Source organism: Xenopus laevis, chromosome 8L (genome assembly GCF_017654675.1).
Source record: "Xenopus laevis strain J_2021 chromosome 8L, Xenopus_laevis_v10.1, whole genome shotgun sequence".
Lineage (NCBI taxonomy): Eukaryota > Metazoa > Chordata > Amphibia > Anura > Pipidae > Xenopus > Xenopus laevis.
In genome coordinates, this window is record NC_054385.1 from 29,761,437 (window position 1) to 29,783,299 (window position 21,863).

Consider the following 21,863-nt stretch of genomic DNA (forward strand, 5'->3'; position numbering starts at 1 on the left):
TAAAAGGTTTCAGAAGTCAGAAACAGCAGTTCAGAGAACAAAAAGGGGCAGACAGCCAATCGCAGTGACACATGTCTATAAACTCAATGACATTGAGGAATGAATAAATGTTGGGATGTTGCTTACAGTTACAATGTTTCAGGAGTCAGAACCAGCAGTTCAAAGAACAGAAAAGAATGAGGAATAAATGGATATTGGGAAGCTGCTTAGAGTTACATTTTTATCAGCCAAAAAAGTTTTTCGCAAAAAGACATTGGTTTCTAACTGTCTAAAAAATGAAAGAAAAATCATGTTTCCCATAAAACAAACACATATATCAGAAACACAATTTATTGCCAAAAAAGTTTTTGAATTGAGTTCCTCTTTAACCCTTTCACTGTTGGCTGATATGGTACTTATATTGCCAAACCATTTTGCTATCTTTCAGTTTAGGGGTCTTTCCTGGGAGGGTCTTTTAGTTTACCCAGGAAAAAAATATATCGTTTTTTTTAGGGATGCACCGAATCCAGGATTCGGTTCTGGATTCGGCCTTTTTCAGCAGGATTCGGCCGAATCCTTCTGCCCGGCCGAACCCGAACCTTAATTTGCATATGCAAATTAGGGACGGGAAGGAAAATTGTGTGACTTTTTGTCACAAAACAATGAAGTAAAAAATATTTTCCCCTTCCCACCCCTAATTTTCATATGCAAATTAAGGTTCGGATTCAGTTCGGTATTCGGACGAATCCAAAATAGTGGATTCGAGTGTTCGGCCGAATCCAAAATAGTGGATTCGGTGCATCCCTCGTTTTTTCAGGACAACCTAAGCTTTCAAAATATGTTAGAATTGTGATGTAATTCCACTTCTGTAAAAAGATATAGGCTTCTAAGTGTCTAAACACTGAAAATCAAATATATTTCCCATAATACAAACACAGATATCACAAACATGATTTATTTTATATAAGATAACACAGCAGATTTGGAAAGTTCTATGTCTCCTGAATGCGCCAATACGAAATATATATAGTGAATAAAGTACCCCCTTTGTATTCTATATCTTATCCTCATATTTTACAACTGGGGGTACTTTATTTATTATAATACACAAATTTCAATGAGTCATGTGACAGAAATGACATCAGAACTCACCGTTTATAACTGATGACATCAGAACTCACCGTTTTAAGGATATAATTTACAGGATATTCATGGCTTTTGTGTATTATATAGTTTTATGGAGATTTCTCACTTGAATAGATAAAGTAAAGGAATCCTGGAAATGAATTCCAAAAGGATTCCTTTTCTTTATTTAAATCTGTATGAGGCTGTCTCCTCAACCATAATGACTTGTATGCAAAATCACTTGTATAGATGAAACACTATAAGCAGCACAAAACTGCATACTTCTGATTTCAAGGCCAAACATTCCACTAACAATAGGTTTACCCTAGAAAACGACACATTATTAGAAAGAACAGATTTGGCATAGCCAACATAAGTAAATATATATTTGTACAGCCAGCATAGAGTATAGGTATTCCCCTGTACTAAGCACAATTCAGCAGGAACAGCCCCTAAGTTTGCTGTAGAGCGAGTCCTGTGGCAGCTGAGATTCTAGTTATCTGTATAACAGATGATATATAATATGAATTCCAGGGGTCCACTGAACATTTTGTTGCCCATTGTACATAGGATTAATAAAGTATCTGGCATTTAGACACCCCAAAATGAGGTTAGTACATACACATGCCTCTGCAGCTGTATCTGGGTGTCCCAGGCACATTAGCGGGCGCAGTTATCGTTGGCATCTCAGAAGATACTCACCAAGTTCCACTCCCTCCTGTTCTGCTCCTGACTTTGGCAAAGTTCTCATTTCGTTGGAACCAATTTAAAGCTACAACTTGGCTCCATCCTAGACTTGATTCTTCTCTTCTCCTCTGGCTTTGATGTTTCACTGACTTGGGACTAACCGGCTTCCGTCTGCACTCGCTTCACCTCTTCCTTTTCCCTAGAAAAGTTTGGAAGTGTAAATTTGCTGTTAGATGGCTTTCTCCTGCAAAGTTATTGCACTTTTTTACTGGCTCTCAGGAACAAGACTTGTGTTTAAAGGGTTGCTACACCTTTAAGTTAGTTAGTATGTCATAGCATAGCATAACTTTTCAATTGTTCTTCATTATTTATTTTCTATCATTTTTTCAATTATTTGCCTGCTTCTTCTGACTCTTTCCTGCTTTCAAAATGGGGTCACTGACCCATCTTAAAAACAAATGCCCTATAACGCTACAAATGTATAGTCATTGATACTTTTTATTACTCTTCTGTCTATTCAGGCCCTCTCCTATTAATATTCCAGTCTCTCATTCAAATGCATGGCTTTTTATTACTCTTCTGTCTATTCAGGCCCTCTCCTATTAATATTCCAGTCTCTCATTCAAATGCATGGCTGCTAAGGTAATTTGAACCCTAGCAACCAGATGGCTGAAATCGCAAATGGGAGAGATGCTGAATAAAAAGCTAAATAACTCAAAAACCATAAATAATGAAAACCGATTGCAAATTGTCTCAGAATTGTCCCTCACAGGTTGAATTCTCCTTTAAGGGGTTCAAAAAGTAAGCACAGAAAGCTCAAGAGGAGCTAGAGAACCGAGTTACAGCCCTACAGGATGAGCTGGCTGTCCATCAAGTTTAGCCAATTGCAAACAGCGCAGGAACAACTCAATATTCTTGATTTTGAGAGCAGGCAGGGAGAATGCTAGCGCACCTGGATAGAGTACAGACAACCACCCTGCCATTACCCTACTAAAACCCCACTAGAGAACTAACAACCGACCCAACCCGTATCCAACAAACCAACAAACATACTAACATACTTAACTTATCAGCCTTATATTGTGACATTTATATTCTGTATATTGTGAGCGGGTCCCTAAGCTCAGTAAGTGACGGCAGCAAAGAGCATGTGCAGTAAATCAGCAGAAAAGAAGATGGGGAGCTACTGGGGCACATTTGGAGACACAGATCTTTACTGCTAAAGGGCTGTGGTTGCCTTGGGCTGGTACAGAAGCACAAAACCTAATGTACAACATTTCTAGCTAATTCTTTAGTTCAACTTTAGTTTGAAGGAACCACAGTGATACGGATAACCAATGGTTGCACTGGTAAAGAAAGGCCACTCCAAGTGCAAATGGTCACTGGTGTATAGGAGTATCCGGGAGTATATAAACAATAAGTCTGAGTTCAAGTGCCGGGTAGCCGGGAAGAGGAGATGGGCAACCTGACATATACACAATGGCAACAGATACTATAGACTTAAAATCCTACAGCTTTATCTTGTGTATAGGGCTAATCATACCCAAGAAAAGTTGCACACAATAAACCCAGAGATCTCACCACTATGCCTTTGCTGAAAACAGCATATAGCTGTTTCACACCCCTTTTGGGAATACCCAGCACTCCAAAGATACTGGGCAGAAATAGTCTTTACCCTAAATGAATACCTACCTGAGAAGGTCGCTTTTTTGTCACAAAACAGGAAAGTAAAAAATGTTTTCCCCTTCCCACCCCTAATTTGCATATGCAAATTAGGGTTAGGATTCGGTTCAGTATTCGGGCCGAATCTTTGAATAAGGATTCAGGGGATTGGAAGATTCCAAAATAGTGGAATCGGTGCATCCCTACTTTAGACCCTATGGCCTACATCCTGTCTATAAGGCTTTGAAAAGGCAAGAGCCCTGCCATTGTTTGCTTGCTAACCCAAGGAATTCTGCTAATGTTTTTCCTATACAAATTAGTCTGTACCATACCATATGCCTGTATAAATTGTACATCCAAAAACCCCAACCCTCATCCTAGAACACCCACTGATAAGCAATAGCTTAATTATATGGCACCAGCTAAACAAAAACTGTTCACTGGCTCCATATCCATCACCGCTGACCCCAATAAGAAACAATACTGACTACTTACCTGGGATTGAAGATAAGCGATACGAAACTGTTTTTGGGCTCCAGAATCTTCAATCGAGGAACCTTCTAGGCACGGAAAAAGACCATATCCCCATGTTCCTAAAAAACAAAGAAAAGCAGTGAGTTGGGAACAAGTGGAAGTACCTACAGCTGAAACGTGATATCAATAGGAAATACTGTGTGTAGACCACTAACCAGCTTTGAAACATATAGCGCTATAAATACACGTCACAGACTCTTTCTAACTTACAGGGTCCTGTTGGAACACAAACTCCCCAACTAACCCAACTGTACTTGTCTTGGGAAATGGACTCAAACCTCAATCCCTGAGCAAGATTGGCTGGACATATTCCAAATAATCACAAATGCTCAATAAGCAATAAATACAATTGTAACCCCCATCTCTACCTGAAGGTATCCCCTACAAGCAAAGGCCCCAACCGGTTGTACCAGACTAAGCAACAGAAGCAGCACTGATTGATACCATGGTTGATGAATGAATGGATCCAACAAATATGGCAACGCAGTAACTGCACTGATTCAATAGACCACACATACAAAGCAATGTTCTGTGTACTTAATAGGCTGTGTATGTAGTGCACATCTAATTAGAAATAAATGCCATATAAACCTCACTCATCAACAAGGGACACTTCCCCTTTAACAGCAGGGAACAGAGGTGACTTTCCACATGGGGATTTGACAGTTGGTTTAGTCCGTTGGTTGGCACTGTGGTGAGAGGTAAGCAAACTTTCCCTCTGGGCATTTTTTAGCCAAGTAACCCTTATTTTAGTGCAAAAAGAGGGGGAATTGGGGCGATATCTGCCCCCCAGGCTAGCGGGTGTTGTGCCTCTCACTGATTTTAGTGAGTTTGGAGATTTTTTCCCTAACTTGTGCTTGGGAGATGCCTTTACTCTTAGTGTTGGTAGGGAGACACAGACCCTGGATTTGGCAATTAATGCAGGACTGTCGGCAGATATTCACATTATCTACTGAACGTAACATTTGGGGACCCCTGTACCACAACATAAGCTGATTAATTTGTGTTCCCAGTATTGACAGGCTCCTTAGAGATTTGCCCTTTGCCCCCTGGGTGTATGATGAGCCCTGCTCTGATGTACCAACATTGTAGCTAAATACATGTTCTCTTTATCCAAGTCTGGAACTAGGGGAGAACAGCAGATGCACGTGCCATGGGGACAGTTCGGGGATGATAGCAAATAAGTGGAGGACATACAGCAAGGTCCCATAGAAGAGAGGAGACTTCACCCTAGGGATTTGACAGTTGGTTTAGTCCGTTGGTTGGATCTGTGTTAAGTGTATATTCTATATGAGAGATTTTCTGACAAATAACCTTTACTATAGTAAAAGAAAGACAGGAAAAGGTAGGGTGATGCCCCCAGACTAGCAGATGAGGCTCCTCTCCCTGATTTTAGTGAATTTGGAGACTTTTCCCATAAAATGTGCTTGGGAAATGCCTTTAATGTTAGTGCTGGTTGGGAGACACAGACCAGGATTTGGCAGTTATTCAGGGCTTTCAGCAAATTCACTGTGTGAGGAAACTTCCAGCATTCTAGAAACTGAGGCCCAATACCTGCTAGAAGTGACACAAAGCTCAAGTTTAGGGGAAAAAAAGATTTCTGCCTTCCTCTGTATTATATAGGAAATATTAAGTACTAAATTCATTAACTTGCCTTTTTATTCTCTTTTCTATACAGATTGCTACGGTGCTTTTCCTGCATTTTTGGACAGCGACTTCTGTGCTTCACACCTGCCTAATATCACCTGGGTTTTTTTGGCTTCTCCATTGTTCAGTTAATAACATCTTCATCTGAACAGTGTAAGAGAGAGCCAGGGGTTCCTTAGGGAAGGCCCCCCTCGGGGTGGCCCGGCCTTGTGCCGCCCCCTTTTTTCCCCCTTAGGAGAATCTTCTTTAAGAGGTAATCTTGCAAATTCAACTGATACAGCACACGATTTCTTCTTCAGCGAGTCTGTCCTAAATTCACTTGGGGGGTGGAGTCCCACGTGGCTTTGTGCATATGAGCCCATACGGTTACTGTATATGGGATTTATAAGAAGCAAATCCATCAGCAGCATTAATAATGGGCTTTTATCATTGAGTGGAACAATGTTTCATATAAATGGGGGAATACAGATAAGGCAATAAATGGATGGCCTGCCTTTTAGTTAACTTTTAGTATGTTATAGGATGGCTAATTCTAAGCAACTTTCAATTGGTCTTCATTAACGTTTTTAAAAGCTGCTGAAAAAAAGCTAAATAACTCAAAAACCACAAACAATAACAAATGATAACCGAATGAAAATTGTCTGAGTATATCACCCTCTACATCATACAAACCCTTTAACTGTGACTTCATTTTGCCTGATTATGTCCATTTGTCCTTTTAGATTTCGACGATGGAGAAATCATTGAGAAATCCATCTCTCAAGGTAATGCCTGTGTGTTAAAAGTTCCTCTCTCATCTGAACTGGTGTTTCCCTTTCACTCTTCTATATAAGCTCTCCATAAGCAGCTGTCTGGCTGTCTACGCCGTTTCCTTTATACATATAGGTGGGAGCTGCCATACCATTTGCATCTGTGCAGGTAGAACAGACATCCAGGGAATACAATCACTATGTTTATTTTCTTTTCAGAATAAAATGTCCTTATTCCTGGCATGTTTGCCCCATAGAAACCACAAACCCTTTTCTGTCTCTACTCTCCTCAGAGCGAGACTGACTATGAGCAGCATTTAGAGCCCTTTAGTATTCTGTCACTAATGCTCTTTCCTTTCACTTACAGACGCTGTACTCCGTCCTGAAGAACTTCAGGGAGGAATATACAGACTTTGAGGCCCTTGCCTCTTATTACGGTAAAATCCAATATTCTTTTTCAGTTCCTAATGTTGTTAGTTTTATTATGGTGAATTCCTTTCACCCTTTAGCTCAGTATTTAATGGAAATGTGTTTTTCCTGCAGAAGATCACTACTGGGTCCAATACAGCAAGAACTTCAACATGTAAGTAAAACATAAATGGACATGTTGGGAATCATTTGCTTTTGCCCCGGGGCTAATTGCAAGGGCAATAAGGCTGGAAAATATTTTATTAATGCTCAGTGGTATTTTTCTTTTTCAGAAAACACTTCCTTCTTATGTGTATTGAGGACCCGAGGATGAGGGCCAAGGAGAACATTGCCCAATACAGTTTAATGCTCGACTCACTGGTATGTAATGCAGAATAGAGGTTTTGATAAATAGGGAACAAATGATATTAGATTGCCAGCTCTTATCTCACGCTTCTTTCTTTATGTTACAGGAAGTGCTCAAGAGGGAACGTGCCTCCCTCAAGAATGCCAAGCTGCCTCCTGTAAGTGTCACTAGTATTATTATTATTATTATAGGAGAGGTTATTATTCACTGTGTGTCTCTATAATAATTAAGAACAATATTATTTATTCTCTCTCCTGCTCCACTGGGAGGGGGGGGCACCTAAAGTCACCCATCCAAGTGCCATTTTAACCAGCAACAAAAATGGGGTTATGCACAGACACTGCATAGAGTTTTATTACAAGGGGCCACATGGGCACAATAATGGCATTGGTACAAAGAAGCGCTTAACACTGACTCTCTTCTTCCACAGGGTCATCCAACACGACTGCAAAACCGGACGCAGAAATATGAGTATCTGCGGCTGGAGAATGTAAGTTCACCTGGGATCACTGTCCCTGATGCTTTTCTTGGGTGTTTAAAAGGTACTATTAGCAGCACATATACAGCCATAATTCTAATTGTCTCCTTTCTTTCCCCTTTGCTCCTATCCTTGTGCCTCCCCTGTGCTCACAGACCATCAAACATCATTTTTGCCAGTTTGAAATCGAGCTCTTGAGGGAGCAGAAGCTGCGGGAAGCTGCACGGTATGTACTTTGCAATTAACACTTTCAATTACTGTTACTGGCACATAAGATATTCAAAAAATAGATGTTTTCTCATAGCTCTGGGTGCTTTGGCCATACTAATAATAAATAGCACAGAAACTTGTGGAACTTTTTTTAGGTCCCTACAACCATAGCACGCATCTCTGCATGTATCACTGGGTGAAACCCAGCATGGAACTTACTCAGCTCAGTAACTGCCCAATATGTTACAGTAGGGACAGGTGTGTAGAAGGTACAATGTTATTACTTAGGTACAAGTCTATCTGGCTATTTTAATCCTCCAGTGATCAGAATTGTAGTTGCAATACTTTGGAAACATATGACAATAATGACTCAATATTTGACATTTTCTTCCCTTCAAACATAGTAAGAAACACACGCACAAACAAACTCCTGCAGCTAAAGAAAAGGAGGATGGAGCCACTGCAGCAGCAGAAGAGGGAGCCCTTGCCTCACAGGGGAAAGAAGAAGGAGCAAAAGAAAAAGAAGAGGAGGAAGAAGCAGCTCCCGGAAAAGAACAGCAAGAGGAGCAACAGGAGAAGATGGAGGAGCAATCTCCTGCAGTGAAAGAACAGGTAGGAATGAAGAGGAAAAGGAATGAAGAGGAAGCTCCAGCAGCGGAGAATAAAGAAGAGGGAGTGGATGGAGAAGAAAAAGCTCCTCCAAGGAAGCGGCCAAGGAAGGACTACAGAGGATTTAGGTAATGTATCTAATTATGGGCTATTGCTTTTTATCTGCAGATGCCCCATGTTGGCCAGTGCAACTCTATTTCACCTCCTGCTGTTCCTATCATATGGGCTGCCCAAATTAGTAGAATAAAAGAATGGCGGCCACAGTGGGTATGGCTCCTTCTACACTCACGTGCTGATCGCTCATGGTGCGTAACTGCTAGGTCGGTGTAGGGGTGCCTTTAGGTTGTGCCAGGTACTCTGGGTAAGAATCCAGCCATGACTACAGATATCAGTTCTGGTTCTCTAGTAGGCCAATAAGGGGGGAGGTAGGTAACTCTAATAGGACTGCTGTAGCATTGCCTCACATATCCACCTTTGGGAATGGGTTTCTCACTGGAAGCCAGACTGGCACCAGGTGATCAATATAAAAATAAAAGGTGCCATGCCAGGTAGCTGAGAATGAGCCTTTTATATAATAAAAAAACAAGTATTAGTCTGTAATTAATTCTTATTTTAATAATTTCTAAACTTTTTCTTTTCAGTGTTCCACCAGAAAACTCTTCAGACAGTTCTGCTGCCACCAACGCAACCCTGCTCCTTGCATGCCTTCTCTGGCTGTTTGTGCATATTTGTGTGTTTGTGTGTGTCTATGCGTGTCTGTGAGTGTTTGTCTATGTTTGTGTGTGTGTCTGTGTCTAGCCATGATCCAGGGTATAAACCGACTGCCGTTTGAAGGAGTCAGGAAGGAATTTTTACCCTCAGTTCAAATTGGCCAAGTGCTGGGGTTTTTTGCCTTCCTCTGGATCATCAGCTGTTGATTATTGTTGATGCCATAATTGCATATTTAAATCAATAAATCTCCTGTTCCCACCAACAGGTTTCCCATAAACATGTCTCTGTATTTATTGAATAACTATGGTGAATATTGAAGGGAGGGTCTCCTGTGCCTCATTCTGCTTAAGGTGACTGACCAATTGTGTGAAGGGATGTGCGTTTGTGTGTATCTAAATAATACCGCTGGGGCTGATGAACATCTGCAAGTGCAGAACAAGGTTGGGTAAAACTGTGTTGTGTTGTGTTGCTCATAGCGGGGTTAATTATAGAACTGGATGGTTTAATATCTCTGCAGGTGAGTTGCTATAGTGGGTTCTGCTGTGGGACTTGGTTAATATGTACATGATGGGGCTGAAAGACCCAGATATAAGGTCATTCTACCTACTATAGTATTATACATACTGAACTCTAATGATTAAAATGTATTAAATATTGCTTTACTCAATAGGTCATGAGCCAAAGGAATTTCTAAGATTGTGCCCCGTTGATACTATAACAGGCATTTAATAAATGGATGTGGTTTATATAGGGGGATGTTTATGATGGAATCGTTTTTAGGTACCTCTCTGTACAGGTTATGAGAAGCTTTTGTGGTGGTAGTGGGGGTCCGGCTAATGAGAAGCATTCCATTCCTTCTCACCCCACACAATCCCCTCTAAGGCCGACTGTCAGCAGAATTAACTCCTGTAGCAACACAGTACTACACATTCAGATCTCCATGGACTTTGTCAACAAAATGCATGAGGTAAAACAGGAGACCAATGAGACTATGGGGTCCTATGATGTTACATCTCTTTTCACGTGCATACCCACATCTGAGATAATTGGAAGGCAATTAAAAGACAATGTGTGTATGTAACTTACCTGGAAGGGGTATCTGTTCCTGCAAGCATTGCTGAGATCAGTGATCGCAATCTCGACACCTTTAATCCGAGCCAAATCAATGGCACCACGGAAATAGAGTATTTTCTGGAAAGGAAAGTATATAATTATAAAGGAACATACTGGGGTAGCTGCTACTGTGTATTATTTGGCATTTGCGAGAATGAGAAATTAAAGGGACAGAGACAATTGCAAAAGGGATTTATACTTACGATAAATATTTTTCTAGTAGGCCCGAACTGTCAGTGCAGACGTATGGGTTATGTCCAGGTTCACCTCTGGAGGCAGGACAGAAGAATTGGTCTCTTGGCCCCTCCCTCAGGATATATAGGCTGGCTCCACCTCTGTTCCTCAGTTCTGTTATAAAGTTCAGTGAGGTGGTTGAAGAGACAGCAGATATGAAGGAAGGTCAAGAGACAAAAGTAGGATCATAGAGAGATAGAGAGACAAGAGAATAGAGTCCACAGACCCATACTAAAATCAGCCTGGGTGGGACTTACTGCACTGACAGTTCGGGCCTACTAGAAAAATATTTATCGTAAGTATAAATCCCTTTTTCTCTAGTCGGCCCTCCTGTCAGTGCAGACGTATGGGACGTTCCAAAGCTGTCCCTCAATAATTTGGGTGGGTATAGCTGATTTAAGCCAAACGAATTTCAGACCTGTCTACCAGTAACTGCAGTGTGCAAAACTTTACGGCCAAACACGGCCGACGTAGAAGCAAAAACGTGTAACTGGTAAAACTTGATAAAAGTGTTGGGCGAAGCCCATGTAGCAGCCTTGCAGATTTGTTCTGGTGTAGCTGAATTCTGGAGAGCCCATGAGGTGCTCTGTGCTCTAGTAGAGTGAGCCACCACTCTGAACGGTTTCTGTTTGTGGCTGAGCAGGTAGGCTTGGTTGATAGTCTCCACGAGCCACCTAGCAATAGTGCGTTTGGACACCGCTAGGCCTTTGTGTGCAGGCGAGTAGGAAACCAAAAGAGAATCCGATCGGCGAAAACCAGCCGTTCGCTGTTTGTAAATCCGAATTGCCCTCACAACGTCCAACTTGTGAAGTTGACTCTCCTTGTCATTATGCGGATTCGGGCAGAATGAAGGAAGAACAATGTCCTGATTAATATGAAAAGCCGAGACGACTTTAGGGAGGAAACCAGGAACAGTGCGAAGTACAACCTTGTCGTTGTGAATAACCAGCCAAGGCTCTTTATGCGACAGTGCCGCTATCTCAGACACCCTCTTGGCGGAAGTGATCGCAATGAGAAAGGCAACCTTAAGAGTCAACCATCTGAGGTCACAGCTGTGAAGAGGTTCAAACGGCTCCTTTTGTAAAACAGATAAAACTAATGTCAGATCCCAAGGAGGCGTGGGGTTCCTAAATGGAGGCCGGGCCCTCAATGCTCCTTGGAAAAACTGCTGAATATCCGGATGATCCGCCCACTTCACTTGGAATAGAACAGAAAGGGCAGAGATGTGAGCCTTAAGAGTGCTAGGTGCCAAACCCTTTGCAAAACCTGCAGCCAGGAAGTCAGTAATAATCTGTGACGTGCTACTTTCCCATGATTGTTGATGGCTGGAGCACCAGGCAATAAACGTCTTCCACACTTTGTAGTAAGCTTTGGCTGTATTCTTTTTACGTGCTTGCAGCAGAATATCTATAGCCGCCGGGGAAAACCCCCGTTTGGACCACAACTTGGTTTCAAGTGCCAGGCCGTCAAACGCAACAGAGGTAGATTGGGGTGACGTGCTGGTCCCTGCAGGAGAAGGTCGGACCGCATGGGCAGTCTCCAGGGTCTGGAAATGGACATGCTGATCAGATCTGAGTACCACAGTCTGTTGGCCCAGTCAGGAGCAATGAGGATAGTGGTCGACCCTTCCTGCTTGATTTTGGCAATGATTCTGGGTAGAATCGGAAGCGGTGGGAAAGCATATACCTTGTGAAAGTTCCAGGGAATCACTAACGCGTCTGTGAACGCTGCTCCAGGATCTTTGGTTCTGGAGCAATAACATGGAACTTTGAAATTGTGTCGGGATGCCAGAATGTCGATGTCTGGTACCCCCCACTTGTTGGTGATTTGGGAGAACACCTCGGGATGTAAACTCCATTCCCCCTGGTCTAGTGTTTGTCTGCTGAGGAAGTCGGCTTCCCAATTGAGGACTCCTGGGATAAACACCGCTGAGATGGCCGGAACATGGAGTTCGGCCCAGGTCAGGATCTTGGCAGCCTCCAGCATCGCCTGTTTGCTGCGAGTTCCCCCTTGCTTGTTGATGTAGGCTACTGCCGTGGCATTGTCTGACTGAATCCTGACCGGGTGCGCCCGGAGGAGGCTGGTCCAGCCCTGAAGAGCCAACACAATTGCTCGAAGTTCCAGTACATTGATTTGTAGTTGGGATTCTTGGGGGTCCCAGCGACCTTGCAGAGTGTGTTCGCGGTAAACAGCTCCCCAGCCGAATAGGCTGGCATCGGTCGTCACCACTTCCCACTTGACTGGAGCCCAACTTTTTCCCGGTTGTAGGTGCAAGCGGTTGGTCCACCAAGAAAGGCTGCTCCTGGTGTGAGGAGAGATGGGAATGGGTTGCTGAAGATCCTGATGATCTTTGTTCCAGCATTGTAAAAAATTGCGTTGTAGAGGACGCAGATGAAATCTTGCAAACGGAACTGCTTCGAGAGCGGATACCATGAACCCTAAGAGCTGAAGGCAATCGCCGGCCGTCACAGTGGTTTGCTGTAGAAGTTTGGTGGTATTGTTGACAAGATTGCTGATCTTGTCCTCGGGAAGCTGTACTATCTGGTGTTGGGAGTTGAATTGTAGGCCCAAAAAAATTATGCTCTGGGAAGGAAGGAGGGAGCTTTTGCGGTGATTTATTAGCCAACCGTGTTGTGACAGGGTTTGCAGAGTGATCTCTGTGTCCCTGACAGATTGCTCCTGAGTCGTAGCTTTGAGCAGGAGATCGTCCAGATATGGTAACACATGAATCCCCATTGTTCTCAAGTGAGCGATCAACGGTGCAAGCACCTTGGTAAACACTCTTGGAGCTGTACAAAGTCCTAATGGGAGAGCCACAAACTGGAAGTGTTGGTCGTTGACTGCAAAACGGAGAAAGGGTTGAGAACTGGGGTGGATGGGAACATGGAGGTACGCATCCTGGAGGTCGATCGACGTCAGGAAACAGCCGGGTTCCATGAAAGCTATGGCCGACCTGATCGACTCCATTTTGAATTTGTGGTTGTGAATGAATTGATTTAACCTCTTGAGGTTCAGTACTGGTCGGAAGGATCCCTCTTTTTTTGAAACCAGGAAGAGATTGGAATAGAATCCCTTGAATTTTTGAAGGTGTGGCACAGGAACAATAACTTGAGATTGTTGTAGGTCCAGGACAGCTTGTTGTAAGGCTTGTCGTTTGTGTGGAGGTACTACGGATGGAACAAATTTTCTTGGGGGCAATTTGGTAAAATGAATTCTGTAGCCATTCTGGATAATTTGCAGAACCCAATTGTCTAGGACGTGAGTTTCCCAGCATGACAGGAAGTTTGACAATCGACCTCCTACTTTGGATGCTGGGTCGAGGTGGGGGCAGTCAAGTAGAGGTGGGTTTAGTGGTGGTAGGCTTCCGGTGCCTACCCGGTTGTTGCCACTGCGTCTTGTTACGTCTTGCACCTTGGTCTGAGCCGGTGTTACGAAAGTTAGGCGAGCGAAAGGAACGAAAATTGCGGTTAGGAGTGGACCATGTCCGCCTATTGGTGGATCTGTTGGGTTGATCCATGCGCCCTCTTTTTCCTGGTGGAAGGAAAGTACTCTTCCCACCGGTGACTTCCGTAATGATTTGCTTGAGGTCAGGGCCGAACAAGTACTCACCAGTATAGCACAGTTTCAATAGCTTATTCTTAGAGGCGGTATCCCCTGACCAGTGACGAAGCCAAAGAGCTCGTCTGGCCATCACCGAATTTGCGGAAGACCTTGCTGCTAGCCGAATAATTTCTAACGCTGCATCGGCTAAAAAGGAAAGGGCCGTGTTCAGTCTACGCATGTCCCCTGTTAACTCCTGGGCTGAAGTAGGAGGGTTCTGGGCAATTTCTTGTGCCCAGTGTCTAGCTGTGCGAGCAAGGCCTGCAGCCGCTGTGGCTGGTCTGAGGATTGCTGCCGATTGAGAATATGCTCGTTTGAGGGAAGACTAATTTTCTATCCATGGGGTCTTTAAATGCGGACTCTTCAGTTGGTAATGTAGTTTGTTTGGAGAGTCTAGAAATGGCCGAATCTACCCTAGGAGGCTTATCCCATACTTTGCGCTGTTCCTCAGGAACAGGGTAGGTGTCATAAAAACGTTTTGACAAGGTAAAACGGCGGTCAGGTTGTGACCATTCAGTATCAATAGTTTTAGTGATGGACGTAAAAATAGGAAATGCACGGGCTTTCTTTTGATGGACCCCCAGCACCTTATCTGCTTTTGAGACTGTCACAGTTTCATCTTTTATTTCTAAAGTAGCCATCATCTCCCTCAGGAGTTTCTTTGAAATATCAGGTTTAGCAAAAGTAGGCTGTTCAGTGTCTGAATCACTCTGTGAGTCTGAGCTCAACTCCCCTGACTCTGGTGCAACTGAGTCCAAACAGGACATGGCATCTATGCGGGAGGAAGGGCCTGCCTCAGAATCTGAAGCATCAGGTGGTGAGTCCAGCGCCTTGCGCTTAGTGTGTTGAAAAGTGGGTGGCTGAAGAGCAGTCTTTACCCATTCTAAGAAGTCCCCTAGTTGTGGAGGAACTTGTGGTGCTGCGCTGCCTGTGGTTGGTGTATGAGGCAAAGAATTATCATTACTGTGCTCCAACAAGGGTGAATTGTTATTTGTGAGCTGGTGAGGAGACAGGATGGGCGGCTCCATGGGGCTGCAGTCAGTACAATATATGGATTCTGACTTACGAAGTGTATGCTTACATTTCTTGCACTTGGCCCCTTTAACAGGCTTTTTAGCTGGTCTCTTAACAGATTTAGCAGTCTGTATATCCTCCCTGAGTTCTTTCAAAGAATCTGACCTCTCCATATTATAGGAATATGATGCCTTTACCAGACTCTGTGTGCTGTTGAAGCTGGTGGCTGCTGCTGAGACACTGCCAGATGCTGCTCCTAGCGTGCGCAGCTTAAGTGTGTAGCTGGAAACACGCCAAAATAGGTAGAGGATACTGCGCGCCCTGCAGCTATGCGCTCGTGGTAAAACAAAATGGCGGCGATGACGTCATCGCGCCGCGCCATATATGGATAGGCGCATGTGCGCGACCTAGGCGCGCCAACCAAAGACGCACTATGATCGCGTCATCAGCGAATGGCGCGCTCACCACGCCAGGGAATCCCAGAATGGCCTGGGTCGCTGTGGAGGGCGCGCCCTTAGGGAAAAAAGGCACCATGCGATCTGCCAAGTGAGACATGAGCAGGGCTGATAGCCACAACTCATACCTGGCCAGGGCGCTGATTGAAGCAGCACCACTCCACTTGCTGGAATGACAGCAAGGAGGGATAGGCAAACGAAGGAGGCGACAATCAGAGAATGTGGTCTCCTGATTTTACTTGCTGCAAACTGCCAGCAAAGATAGATAGGCATACCAGTGAGGAAATAGCCAAACAAACCCGATGGCTTGTGGCCCTCTGATTCCACTTGCTGCAATATGCTAACAAGGAGGGAACAGGTATAGTGTTGATATATTGCCTGAATATATCCTGAGGATGTGTGGTCAATATTCCACTTGCTGCAATATGCCAGCAAGGAGGGAATAGACAAATGTTGGGAGACAGCACTGCATGCCTCCATCTGTAAAAGAAATAAAAATAAAAAAAGTAGTAGTGAGATTTCTATCCTTCACCTCCAAGGCAGGACAAAAGAACTGAGGAACAGAGGTGGAGCCAGCCTATATATCCTGAGGGAGGGGCCAAGAGACCAATTCTTCTGTCCTGCCTCCAGAGGTGAACCTGGACATAACCCATACGTCTGCACTGACAGGAGGGCCGACTAGAGAAATGACAGTTACACATGACTATAAACCAAGTGAGAATGAGGAATTAATTGATATTGGGAAGTTGCATTGTTACATCGTTTAAGGGTCAGAGTTATGTTGTTTCAGGAGTCCGAACCAGCAGTTCAGAGAACAGAAAAGAATGAAGAATGAATGGCTATTGGAAAAATTGCTTAGAGGTACATTGTTTCAGGAGTTATAACAAGCAATTCAAAGAACAGAAAAGAATTTGGAATGAATGATATTGAGAAGCTGCTTAGAGTTACATTTTTATCAGCCAAAAAAGTTTTTTCGCAAAAAGACATTGGTTTCTAACTGTCTAAAAAATTTAAGAAAAATCATGTTTCCCATAAAACAAACACATATATCAGAAACACAATAATTTATAGAACACAGCAGATTTGAAAAGTTCTATGTCTCCCGAATGCGCCAATATCTATATATAAATCCTATATAATAAAGTCCAAGTGTCTCTGCGTCCAGTCCCTGTGTCCGTGGGATTGCGCTACTGCGCATGTGCCCCACTGACATAAGTAGCCCTCCTGTAAAAGCCGCCATTGCTGTCAGACCCTCCCCATTTCAGTTTAATCATCGCCCGCAATACATACTGTCGCTTTGACGCTCTGCTTCGTTCACTGCATTTTCCCTCAGTAAAGGCGGATTAAACAAAAGGCGGATTAAACAAAACAAGAGCGGGAGGTTCCCTACTATTGCGGTGACGTTTCCTTTGAGCGCGCCCTGACGTTCCCTACTATTGCGGTGACGTTTCCTTTGAGCGCGCCCTGACGTCATGCGCGTGCCTAGATCGGGTGCATGCGCACAAACAAAATGGCGGCCCCGGTTTTATTGGGACTCACAGGCGTAACAGGTAGACTTTAGGGGACAAAATTGATCCAGGGACAGTTGCTTTAATACGGGGACGTCTCTTCATCTAAAATATAGTGGCATCATTATATAGGCTGCACAAGAAGCAAGTACGAAGGGCCTGTCATTATCTATCAGACATGGCTTTTGAAAGCTTCTTCTCCAGACCCCCAAACCCAGCCCTTGACAAAAACATGACAGACTGAGCATGCAGGGGATGAAAGGTCCAGTAATGTTCTCTCTCTCTCTCTTTATTTTTCATGTCTTGGAAATTGTTGGAAGTTGTGTGGGGGATGCAGCCTTTTCTTTTTGGTGCAGCGTGTGTGCGCCTCAAGTGTCTCTGCGTCCAGTCCCTGTGTCCGTGGAATTGCGCTACTGCGCATGTGCACCACGGACCGTTAGCTGCTGGAACTGCGCATGTGCCCCACGGACCGTTAGCTGCTGAAATTACCTGTCTGAAGGAGAGGATCCGCCGCCGGCGTCTGAAGAGAGGATCCGCCGCCGGCGTCTGAAGAGAGGATCCGCCGCCGGCGTCTGAAGAGAGGATCCGCCGCCGGCGTCTGAACAGAGGATCCGCCGCCGGCGTCTGAACAGAGGATCCGCCGCCGGCGTCTGAAGAGAGGATCCGCCGCCGGCGTCTGAAGAGAGGATCCGCCGATGGCGTCTGAAGAGAGGATCCGCCGCCGGCGTCTGAAGAGAGGATCCGCCGCCGGCGTCTGAAGAGAGGATCCACCGCCGGCGTCTGAAGAGAGGATCCACCGCCGGCGTCTGAAGAGAGGATCCACCGCCGGCGTCTGAAGAGAGGATCCACCGCTGTCTGAAGAGAAGATCCACCGACACCGTCTAAAGAGAGGATCCACCGACGCCAAAGGAGAAGAAGAAGCCACCGCCGAGGAAGAAGACGTCATTAAGGAGAAACTGCGTGAAAGGGCCCCGGCGAACTTGACAGGTAAGTCCCACTGGACACCAATGTTAACCCCCCCTGGCCACCAATGTTAACCCCCCCCTGGCCACCAATGTTAACCCCCCCTGGCCACCAATGTTAACCCCCCTGGCCACCAATGCCTCCTGGCCACCAATGTTAACCCCCCTGGCCACCAATGTTAACCCCCCCTGGCCACCAATGTTAACACCCCCCCGGCCACCAATGTTAACCCCCCCCCCGGCCCACCAATGTTAACCCCCCCCGGCCACCAATGTTAACCCCCCCACCACCAATGTTAACACCCCCCCCGGCCACCAATGTTAACCCCCCCTGGCCACCAATGTTAACACCCCCCCTGGCCACCAATGTTAACACCCCCTGGCCACCAATGTTAACCCCCCCTGGCCACCAATGTTAACCCCCCTGGCCACCAATGTTAACCCCCCCTGGCCACCAATGTTAACCCCCCCTGGCCACCAATGTTAACACCCCCTGGCCACCAATGTTAACACCCCCTGGCCACCAGTGCTACAAAGGTGGCCCTGCCTACTAATGTTACCCATTCTGAAATGTTGGGAGGTATGTGACGACATATGTTCTAGCGCCCGTTAATTTAACGGGCTTAATGTCTAGTGTATATATATATATATATATATATATATATTTAGTTTTATGAAGATTTCTCACTTGTATAAATCAAAAACTCCAAACTTATGTCATTCTATTATAACAGAACCCCTCAGTGACTTCTAATATCCTTATCATTTAAAGTAGGGAGTACGTTGTCTCTTATAGTATATGAGTGATGCTCAAAGATCTCTGTATAACTCAACCTGCAGCCTCATGACTTTACATGGTGACAGAACCCCTCAGTGAAAGCAAACATCCTTAACATTTACGGTATTTACAGTGGGGTTGCAGTATCCCTTATAATACGAGTGATAGCCAACTGACTAACTCAGCCTGCAGCCATATGCATTTATATGATGATACTCAGAGTTCCCTCTAGAACTCAGACTGGAGCCTTGTGCCTTTATATGGTGACAGAACCCCTCAGTGAAAGCAAATATCCTTAACATTTACGGTAGGGGGCACACAATCTCTTAAAATACCTGTGTGATACACGTATATCATTAAGGGGGTACCGTATCCTTTATAGTCCCTGTATAAATCTGATCCAGGTCTTCTTCTGGCGCTTTGGTAATTTTCATCACTTTCGGCGCATGCGCAGTTGTAGCGAACCAGGAAAATGCTCCAACTCCAAATGGCTGTCTTGTACTTTAAAGCAATGCCTTTAAGGGTGTAGGTTTTAAAGGGGCTCACCTTTATGGTAACTTTTAGTATGTTATGGGACGGCTAATTCTAAGCAACGTTTCAACTGGTCGTCATTTTTTTCTTTTTTTTAAGTTTTTGAATTATTTGGATTCTTCTTCCGGCTTTCAAATGAGGGTCACTGACCCCATCTAGAAAACAAATGCCTGTAACGCTACAAATGTATTGTTATTGCTACTTTTTTATTACTTATCTTTCTATTCAGTCCCTCTCCTATTCCAATCAGTGCATGGTTGCTAGGGTAATTTGGCCCCTAGTAACAAGATGGCTGAAATTGCAAACTTGAAAGCTGCGAAATAACTAAAAAAAAAACCAACTGCAAATTGATTCAGAATATCACTCTCTCTACATTATAGTAAAATTTAATATAAAGGTGAACAACACCTGTAACTAAATGCTGAACTATATCCTGAACTCATGGATCAACTACACACCCAGCATTCTTTATTTTATTTAGGGACCCGTGTGCGATCCAGTAATGCTCAAATCAGTTCCCATTCAGCTTGCCCTTTGCCATTAAAGGACCAGTAACATCAAAAAAAAAATTTAAAAAATTTGTTACTACACATCAAAAAATAAACACCAAGACAAATAAAACTTTAAAATTGCAAAGACTTTATTAAGAAATAACTTACAGAAACTCCACTTCCTGTCCTGTTCAGAAAAGACGAAAGGGCGACCATCCATTGTGCGGCGCTGGATTTCTCCTCCCTGGCTACTGACAGCATCACATCAAACTCTGTGGAGCAGTTGGAATTCTTCTGGCACAGTTGTTCCCTGTCGATATCTCTCCGTATCCTCCCGCACGGTGAGCAGAGGGGAGCTACATAGTTGGGCTAAATCCTAGTGGGCAAAGGTACAGTAATAGAAACTAGACAATCCAGTCAGACATAGCTAGTTCCAAGTTGCTAATGGAACAATTTTCTAGTTGGAAAATGAATAGAAACTAGACAATATAGTGCATGTAAAATACATCCCACCTATTTTTAGAGTTTGGAAGGACTTGTGGGTATGATTAAACTCATTTATTTCAAAGGTATACTCTCCCTTTTACTCTATATAGTATATCATGGTTCTTATAGGATAATGTCAGCAACTAGGATTTAGTGTATTTTACACAAAGAGTCTATTTCCTAGTGGGAAACACAATATGATATGCTCTTAGTGGGTTCTCTGCTCCGCTCTACTGGTATATTATAAGACACTAGAATCTAGTGTATTTTGTATGTTGCTTACATACATCTTTGCTTACCAGGGATATTATCCACTAGGAGCTAGTGTATTTAGTATAAAGCGTCCATTTCCTAGTTGCTTACATACATCTTTGCTTACCAGGGATATTATCTACTAGGATCTAGTGTTTTTTAAATGAAGAGTCTATTTCCTAGTTGCTTAAATACATCTTTGCTTTACAGGGATACGATTATCCACTAGGATCTAGTGTATTTAGTATAAAGCGTCTATTTCCTAGTTGCTTACATACATCTTTGCTTTACAGGGATACGATTATCCACTAGGATCTAGTGTATTTAGTATAAAGCGTCTATTTCCTAGTTGCTTACATACATCTTTGTTGTACAGGGAAATTATCCACTAGGATCTAGTGTTTTTAGTATTAAGCGTCTATTTCCTAGTTGCTTACATACATCTTTGCTTACCAGGGATATTATCCACTGGGATCTAGTGTTTTCAGTATGAAGCGTCTATTTCCTAGGGCAGGCAGGGCATGGAACAAAGAGGGGGTATAGGGCAGGCATGGAACACAGAGGGAGCATAGGGCAGGCAGGGCATGAAACACAGAGGGGGCAGAGGGCAGGCAGGGCATGGAACACAGAGGGGGCAGGCAGGGCATGGAACACAGAGGGGGCAGAGGGCAGGCAGGGCATGGAACACAGAGGGGGCAGGCAGGGCATGGAACACAGAGGGGGCAGAGGGCAGGCAGGGCACACACCTGAAATGATCAGCGTACACAAAAAATTCACCAACCACTTCAAAATAAGCACACAACTCAAAACTAAGAATCCACACACCAAAAAAATGTCATATATAAGTAGGCTCCAATAAGCTTTTAAATTAAGGGCACACACCTTACAGAGACACGTCCAGGAACAGCAAATGCCCCACGCTGATGCAACTGCAGATCCTTTTTACACAAATAAACATGTATTCCACCAACATGCAAGTCTACTGCAAGAAATGATAATGCCACGCAATACTCACATACAAGAGCTTGTGGCAGTGACTGCGTTCGCTGAAGCGTTCTTTCCCATGCATCCGCGAGTACCCACTGAGCTGGACTCACGTGCATTCTGTTTATGTACTTGGAAGATGGCGCCAAATGTCCTAAAAGAATTTTAAGAAAGCGCCAAGTCAAGTGTTAGAGACGTCCCCAGGCTAAGCGACACGAAAAGAATTTGAAGAATGCTTCACCTAAGGCGACCTGTCACGTGTTGTTAGAGACGTCCCCAGGCTTCCCCC

The 21,863-nt window shown here is 44.1% G+C and overlaps 1 protein-coding gene and 1 long non-coding RNA gene across 3 annotated transcripts in view; one reads left to right on the top strand and one right to left on the bottom strand.

Moving 5' to 3' along the window:
* Positions 1 to 10,501, bottom strand: part of LOC108704525 — a 30,829-nt gene extending 20,328 nt beyond the window's left edge. The window contains exons 1-4 of the long non-coding RNA XR_005963280.1: positions 10,483 to 10,501; positions 10,253 to 10,357; positions 3,949 to 4,046; positions 1,807 to 1,990 (exon numbers count right to left, since the gene is read on the bottom strand). This is a non-coding gene — a long non-coding RNA (uncharacterized LOC108704525). The remainder of the gene's footprint in view (positions 1 to 1,806; positions 1,991 to 3,948; positions 4,047 to 10,252; positions 10,358 to 10,482) is intronic.
* The window catches only part of LOC121396962, a 338,181-nt gene that overhangs the window by 135,419 nt on the left and 180,899 nt on the right, over positions 1 to 21,863 (top strand). The gene's annotated exons all lie outside the window — the stretch shown is intronic.